This window comes from Phyllostomus hastatus, unplaced genomic scaffold (assembly GCF_019186645.2).
Source record: "Phyllostomus hastatus isolate PE091 unplaced genomic scaffold, TTU_PhHast_1.1 phas_contig_64, whole genome shotgun sequence".
Taxonomy (NCBI): Eukaryota; Metazoa; Chordata; class Mammalia; order Chiroptera; family Phyllostomidae; genus Phyllostomus; species Phyllostomus hastatus.
In genome coordinates, this window is record NW_025333928.1 from 8,949,025 (window position 1) to 8,957,757 (window position 8,733).

At 42.4% G+C, this 8,733-nt stretch overlaps 1 long non-coding RNA gene across 1 annotated transcript; it reads left to right on the plus strand.

The window, feature by feature from the left end:
- Nucleotides 1–3,006: 3,006 nt before the first annotated feature.
- LOC123825406 lies at nucleotides 3,007–5,148 on the plus strand. Its single transcript, XR_006786910.1, has 4 exons — nucleotides 3,007–3,079; nucleotides 3,530–3,610; nucleotides 4,681–4,882; nucleotides 4,956–5,148. It is a non-coding gene; the product is annotated as an uncharacterized LOC123825406 (long non-coding RNA).
- The last annotated feature ends 3,585 nt before the right edge of the window (nucleotides 5,149–8,733 follow it).

Below are 8,733 nucleotides of genomic sequence, written 5' to 3' on the forward strand. Positions count from 1 at the left end.
GAAATTGCCCCAATTTTAATTAACTGCCTCCTGTCACATATTTGTTTTACAACAAGATGACCAAATGGAGTCTGGAGCAAGATAGGAATTCGGGCTAACAGACTCCCACACATACCTAAGTTTGGGTAGTCATATCCTCCCAGGAAAGCTGGCACCTGGCACATTTACCCGTTAATTGATATGTAACTTTTCCCCTCCTATCCCACCAACTATATAAATCCTGAGAACAAAAGACTCTCTCTCTCTCTCTCTCTCTCTCTCTGGGGCTCAGGAGGCTCTTGGCTCTCGGGCCACAGGGCCTCTGGCCACCCGGCCTTAGGCTGCCCAGGGGCTTGCCACCCTGGCCTTCAGCCGCTCTTGCTTCTCTCACCTTGCTTTACTCTGAAACTTTCCCTTTCACCCTCTATTCTACCCGGTCCTGTTCTCTTCCATGGAAGCAGACCACTAATAAACTGATTACACACTACTAGATTTGCTGATATGTAATTCTTTACATGCGTCAGCAAGAAGAACCAGGTCTCTCCCGTCAATGCAACCACCTGGCTAGGGCTATCCTGATTCTTAATAGCTTGGCTTAGTTTTCCATTTCTTAATTTTATATGAATGGAATTATATATACTATTTTGTGTCTGGCTTCTCTCACTCATTTGTCTACAAGATTCATCGACATTATGCATGTGGTTGTAGACCATTCTCGTACCCGAAGAGTATTCCATTCAATGAATATCCTATAATTTATTTATTCTTTTTACTGTTGTGGATAGTTTCCAGTTTTTGGCTGCTACAACTAGTGTTACTGTCAACATTTGCACACATGTCTTACAGTAAACATATGTATGCATTTCTGTTAGGTGTATACCTGGGAGTGAAACTGCTGGGTCATAGTGTATGTATATATTCAGCTTTAGTAGATGCTGCCAGTTTTCCAAAGTGGTAGTAACAACTTATACCCTACCAGTGGTATAAGAGTGTTCAACACTTGCAAAACTTACTTTTGAGTACATATTTTTTTGAATTTGGTTATATTATAAAATAGTATGCAAATTTACATGAATTTTAAAGCCATACTAGTCTTCAAAGTGGTTTCACTGCTGGGGTGGACAGCTTTTTGTTACACCTCTAGAACTTTTCTTTTTTTTTAGAAAAGATTTTATTTATTTATCTTTAGAGGGGAAAGGAAGGAGAAAGGGAAAGAAACATTAGTATGTGGTTGCCTGTCTCGGGCACCCTACTGGGGCCTGGCCTATAACCCAGGCATGTGCCCTGACTGGGAATTGAACTGTTGACCTGTTGGTTCACAGGTAGGCTCTCATCCACTGAACCACACCAGTCAGTGTTGGAACTTTTCTTCTCTGCTCTTTTGAATACTTGGTTGGAAATACTTGAAAAAACAATCTTAAGAGATTATCTGATTCATTTCCCAGTTTTATCATTAATTTATGAGCTATAATTTGTACATAGGTTTTCTGATTAAGGCCGGGTACAGAAATATATGAGAGACCCCCCTGAAACCTGGAATTATCTTCTGGACCGCAGGCCCCTTGTAGTACAGGCTTCCCCAGCTAAGTGAGTGTTCTAGGAACCCATCCGTGTTGAGTGCCAGCTGGTGGTGTTGTGGAGGCTGCCTTGTGCTTCAGTGAACTGTTCTTTTAAGACTCTTGCCATAGCTGGTGTGGCTCAGTAGATTGAGTGTCAGCCAGTGAAACAAAGGGGCACTGGTTCAATTCCTAGTCTAGGGCATGTGCCTGGGTTGCAGGCCAAGTCCTCAGTAGGAGGCATGTGAGAGCAACTACACATTGATGTTTCTCTCCCTGTCTTTCTCCTTCCCTTCCTCTCTCTTTAAAAATAAATAAATACATTCTTAAAAAAATATATAAATAAATTCTGGCTTTTTGGGTCCCTCCTCATAATTACAACTATAAATTCATACTTATTAAGTACTTACTTTGTGCAGGGTTCTACACTAAGCACTTAGCTAAACCTGGGAGCCAGGTTTAAAGAAAAAACCACAGGCCCCAAATGGCGACACTCATGCTAAAAGTCCATGATACCAAACCTAGATTTAATACCTGATCTAATTGCAGTTTCAACTTCTCCCAGAAACATAATCTTGATCAACCAATATGGAATTTTCTGGTCAACACTAGGAAGGTAATCTGTGTGGGGGACCCTTCTCCATTCCCCCACTCCACCAAAAGAGGCAATCTAGGAAATAAAAACATACAAAAAATATCCTTTCTCTTCATACAAAAAAATATCTGCAGGCCCCAAAATAATTCTTTTTTTTTCCTCGCTAAGAGCACTCCTGCCCCAACTTTCTTCCTATAAAATCTTTCCATTTGTACACCTTGGAGCGCCCTTCTAGTTACGAGATGGGATGCTGCCGGATATATGAACTGCTTAATAAAGCCAATTATATCTTCAAGTTTACTCGGCTAAATTTTATTTTCTAACACTTTGAATCTGACTCTGCCTTGGTTATCAGTGACCTGGCCTTTCTATCGCTCGGGTTCTGTGTCTGAAAGAGGGACGGCATTTGTGACCTCTGAGCATGGGCCAAATCAAATACTCAATGGAAAGCTGTTCCCACAGCGGGCTAGGGCTAACCGCACATGAGTCCCCAGGGCACGGTGTTCGTGCAGACCCCCCCAACTCTCCTTCCCGGCTCCATCCACCTCGGTTTTAGCCCTTCAGCTTTTATTCACTTCCAAGTCCCGGACTTCCGGACCTCAAGTAAATATCAGAAGGGAGGAGCTTCAACCGGCCAGAAAAGAAACCCCTCTCCTATCTCCAGGCCTGGGAAAGCCAAATCAGGAGAGCCTGGGGACGCTCACCACCTGCCAGCTCCAGACCAGTCGCTCCTCACTCGCAGCTTTCGAAGAGGCCGCTCTGGCAAAACCAATCACAGCCTCCCTTCTTCCCGTCCGCCGACGCTGTCCAATCAACGCACATCACCGACTGGTTTCTTACTCTGTGAGTCCAACCTCTTGACCCCGTTCCTCCTAGGTAGGAAAGGACGAAGAGGAAGCGCCAGGGATGTTGAGGCCGCAGAGGCGCTATTTTGGTTACGGGCAGGACTGTGAGCCCTTGATTCCTTTTTCTGAGGAAAGCCGGGAAAGCTCTAGCATTTCCATAATCCTGGGAACCTTTCTTTGCGAAGTACTGAGAGGTCTTCGCTGCTAGGGGTCCCGCTCCCGGAGGGTGTGCCCGGGGAGGCCTGACTGGCGGAGGAGGGAAAGCCGCTCAGGGGCTGTGAACCTAGCGGACGTGGCCGTGTATCCCCCCACCCCCACCGATGTTTGGGGGTGCCTGCGGCCCGCACAGAGGGCCCTGTACCGGGACGTGAAGTAGGAGACCTATGGCCACCTGGGCGCGCTCGGTGAGGGCCGGGCCTCGGGCCTGGACCCTGTAGTCTGTGCAAAGAGGGATTGTTGGCCCTAGAGGCAAGTGGCCTGGAAGTGTGGGGCACTGAGGAAGCAGCCTCACTCTCTTTCGGGTCCTCAGCCCAGTCCAATGTTTCTCCTCGCAGGATTCCCAGGACCCAAACCCTTTTTTATCTCTTGGGTAGAAGAGGTGGAAGCGTGGAGCCAGGAGGCCCAGGATCCAGAGGGTGAGAGCCCAGCAACTGTCAGTAGAGGCAAGGAAAAGGTCACAGATACTTCACTTTAACATTTCACATACTTCACCCAGTATGTGACTTTTGAGAACCCTCTCTCCTCTCTCAGATCCTCAGCACACACTACACCTCCAAAGCCTTATCATGTCTCCCTGCATCACATCTCCAGGAAGGCTCCTATCCCATTACAAAATTGCTCAAGAGAACAGCCAAGTTGGGCCTTATAATACCACTTAATCATACTGGACAACCGCAGTTTAATGCAAAATAGAGCTTGTGCTTCCAAAGCAGTTAAGGGGCAGGGGAAGCTCATGTAATTTGATTTTTGTTGTGATTGAATGAAGACAAACGTTCCTTTTGGATACTAATTGTGTGGACCACAGTGTAATGGATAATACCATTCATCAGAGGGTTTTTTTTTTTAAAGAAAACTTGTTTTTTTCTGCAGCCATGACGTCATAATAAATATCTGTTTCCAGAAGTTGTTCCTGTGGAAGCTAGAGTGCAGTCCAAGTGTAGACTTTTGGATGATGGCTTTCAGTGGCACCCTGGGAGGTTATTTAATGTCCATTTTGCAAGAGTATCATGAACAGGTTCAGGATTGTAAGCTCCATAAAGGCTGGGACCATCACTACCCTCAATGACTGAGACAGAGTAGGGGCTTAATATTGTTGACTCTTCATTTATCTCCAGTTTTCAGGGCTATTCTGCTTAACTTAAAGACAGTGGTTTTCTTCCTGGCTGGTGTGACTCAGTGAATTGAGCGCCAGCCTTCGCTCAAAGGGTCATGGGTTCCATCCCCAGTCAGGGCGCATGCCTGGGTTAAGAGCCAGGTCTCCCACTAGGGGCGCTGGATAGGCAACCACACGTTGATGTTTCCCTCTCCCCTTCCCCTCTCTAAAAATAAATAAATAAAATCTTAAAAAAAAAAAAAAAAAAAGACAGTGGCTTTCAAGCCTTACTTCCAGGGGGCCATATACTCAGCTATTCATGGTGCCTCCAGGGCAGGTCATGGTCTGGAACATGCTGCTAACTTTCAAGTTTTATCTTTTTCCCTGTCTTAGGATCCAGGGATGGGAGCAAGGAAAAAGAAGAGCTGAAGGGGAAGCTCATTAAAAGATTCTGCCTTTTAGTCAATGCACGTGAAATATCTGGCAAGGAGATACATGTGGCATCAAGCCTTGTTGGCACTCTGCTCTTAAGACCTAGAGATGAACATAAAGAGGAAAAAGGCTCCCATGCTCACTCTGCTCACAGCATGCAAAGGTATTAAACTTAATGAATTTAAATTTTTTCAAAACTTTTATGAATTATTGACTACAATGTTTTTCTTCTTCAGATATCTGCATGCTCCCTGGATTTTACATCTTTTGAATAAAGATGTATTCTTGGGTCACAGAAGCTGGAAATACATGTTGACTTTATTTTTTTAATCCTCACCTAAAGATATGTTTATTGATTCCAGAGAGAGAGGAAGGGAGAGACAGAGAAATATTGATGTGAAAGAGAAACATGGATCAGTTGCCTCTTGTACACACCGCAGCCAGTGATCAAACCCACAACCTAGGCATGTACCCTGACTGGGATCGAACCTGCAGCATTTTGATGTACAGGGACGATGCTCCAACCAACTGAGCAACCTGGCCAGGGCAGGGTGCAAGGGGTTTTTTTTGTTTGTTTTAGAGTAATTACTTGAATTACTCTATGAAATCAAGGCATAGTATCTTCAGTCTAATTTTTTCTGTAATATGTCAGAAATTCAGAGGTTTTTCTGACCCATTTAGAAATGCTAGCCCTACTTAAGAACAAGAAGTTGTTGAAGAAATAACCATGGAGGTGGGTAGGACTAAGCATGTCTGCATGCCAGGAGTGGTACTTAGTGACTCAAATACCTCAACAAAAGACTGCTTCTCCCAACCCTTGAGTTCCAAAGATGATTATTAATGGGAACTGGGTATTATTTTTACTTCACCACATAATCTTTCTTTAATTAGCAGACCTGGACAGGTTCAGCTCAGTCTCCACTAGCTGGGTGGCCTTAAGCATATTATTGGACATACCTGCACCTTTGTCTCACTTGTAAAATGGGGCTAATGTCACCTTCATAGAATTTTCTGAGATAAAACATGAAGGTACCTAATATGTATTTGTAGTTTGAAGAACAAATAACAGCTCCTTTCCAACATTTTATTTTAAAAATTTTCAAAGATTCAGCCCTGACTGGTGTAGCTCAATGGATTGAATGAGGGCTGCAAACCAAAGGGTCGCCAGTTCAATTCCCAGTCAGGGCACATACCTGGGCTGTGGGCCAGGTCCCCAGTATGGGGTGCTTGAGAGGCAACCACACACTGATATTTCTCTCCCTCTCTTTGTCTTTCTCTTCCCCTCTGTCTAAAAATGAATAAATAAAATCTTAAAAAAAATTCAGAGTTGAAAGTGAATACTCTTGTCCATCACTTATATTCTGACTGACCTAAATTTTAATACTTCAAAGTAAGACTGAGCTTTATATGCAAGAAACTTTAGCTGTCCCTTGAAGTTCAGATGCACTGTATTACTGACAAATAAAATTTATGAACCATAATGATCTGTATATTTTATAACATCTCATAATTATCTGATCAAGGTTATTGAACAAATATTTACAATTTGGGGAGCAATAAAACAATCTGAAAGTAAGAGCATCTTTGTATTTTTATCATGATTGTCAGGAAAAAAAAAACATGATATCAGCCACTTATAATGGAACAGCTTTAGTCTTAAAAGTTTGTTTCAGTCTGACTAGTTAACAGCCAAGTTTGTTGTTTAGCTCCATCTTCATAAGTCTTTTCCATCCCTAGTGCAAAGAGAATCAACTTACAATACAGTACCTGAGTAAACAAAAGTATTTTTTGGTACTTGTGATATGCTTAATAATATCTCTTTAGGTAAAATTAATCCTTCCATTTAAAAGTAGATTCATTTCTGAGCACTTATTTTTCCTTATTCCATTTCCACACTATTCATCACAATAGTGCAGTGAGATACCTCTAGAATTCAAAGTTAAAGTTATAAAAATGAGCATATAATTGTAGAAGCGAAATTAGCAGAAGTCACACTTTAGCCAAAAACTATTCCAGGTAAAAAAAAAAAAGCAAGGGTAGGGCCAAAAAATATGAAGACTGAAAAGGCACTAGCTTGATCAGCAAAGAAGAACATTCTTGAACACAAAGGGGAGACTCAGCATGTGCTAGAGAGCCAAGCAAAAATTGGTTCCAAGGCCAGACTGTGGGATGCTGCCAACAGAGACCTTGAAGGTCTTGTTACTTCCAGTGACCAGCCCCATACTGAGCAAATGCTGTCAGATAACCTGCCTCATTTCAGGAATATTCCAAACATGAGGATGAAGACATCTAGTACCTATGGCTACAATCCATTAAGATGAACCATCTGGACTAAAATACAGAAAGATGTTCAGTCTAGGAAACAGAGGATACAACCCAGGAGAGCAGAAAGGGAAGACCCTGCATGACGGCTGAGGCCAAGTCCAAGTTGGAGAAAAAGGCCTGAGGGCTTCAGGAGGAAAGTTTCCCAGGAAACTTATACATGTATATATTATAATATATACATGTATCAACATGTACACCTTAAATTTACATAATATTATATGTCAAATATATTTCAATTTTTAAAAAACCACAACAGTTGACAAGAAAGGAAATATAGAATGTACAGGAAACATTATTTATAATAGTTTATTACACTAAATATGTTGGGAAAAGAGGTGAGGGGAATGGGGCTAGAAACTAAGCAAGTATCATAGCAGGATGTCCATAAATAGTATATCTAAAGTTAAGGTATCAAGAAATAGCAGTAAAAGTGTGTTTTTTAATGAAAACTCCAGAAGAAATGGCTAAGAGTTAAAAGTGTACTGATTCAGCCCTAGCTGGTGTGGCTCCATGGATTGAGCACCAGCCAACTCATGGGTTTGATTCCCAGTCAGGGCACATGCCTGAGTTGAGGGCCAGGTCCCCAGTAGGGGGCGTATGAGAGGCAACCACACACTGATGGTTCTCTCTCTTTCTCCCTCCCTTCCCCTCTGTCTAAAAATAAGTAAGTAAAGCCCTGGCTGGTATAGCTCAGTGGATTAAGTGCAGGCTGTGAACCAATGGGTTGCAGGTTCCAGGTTCAATTCCCAGTCAGGTCACATGTCTGGGTTGCAGGCCAGGTCCCTGGTGGGGGGTGCACAAGAAGCAACCACACATTGATGTTTCTCTCCCTCTCTTTCTCTTTCCCTTTCCCCGTGTCTAAAAATAAATAAAATCTAAAAAAAAAATAGATGAGATGTTAAGATAGTTTTATAAATAATAGATAGATAGATACATAAATAAATAAAGTGTATTGATTCAGTTTGTGAAGGTGAAAAAGTTCTGGAGAGGGATGGTGGTGATGGCTGCACAACAATGTGAACGTACTTAATACCACTGAACTGTACACTTAAAATGGTTAAAATGGTAACTTTTATGTTATGTATTACCACAATTTTTAAAAGAATAAAGTGCTGCCTTGACCAGGTGGCTCAGTTGGTTGGAGTATCATTTTATACACTAAAAGTTTGTGGGTTTGATTCTGGTCAGGGCACATACCTAGGCTGTGGTTCCATCCCCTGTCAGGACATATCGGGAAGCAACTAATATATGTTTCTTTTTCACACAGATGTTTGCTTTTTTTTTTTCCTTTCTCCCTCCCTCTCTCTCTCTCTAAAATGAATCCTCTGGTGAGGATTAAAAAAAAATGAAGTGCTAATACATGCTACAACGTGGGTGAACCTTGAAAACATTATATTAAGTGAAATGAGCCAGACACAAAAGGACAAATATTGCATGATTCCACTTATATGAGATAGTAGGGCAGGCAAGTTGAGAGACAGAAAAATGAAAAGTTATCAGGGAGTGGGGTAGAGGGGGATAGCAAGTGACTGCTAAATGGGTTCTGGGTTTCCTTTTTTTTTTTTTAAAGATTGTATTTATTTACTTTTAGGAAGAGTGGAAGGAGGGAGAAAGAGAGAAACATTAGTGTGTGAGAGATACGATTGGTTGCCTCTCTCATGCCCCCAACCAGGGACCTGGCCCGCAACC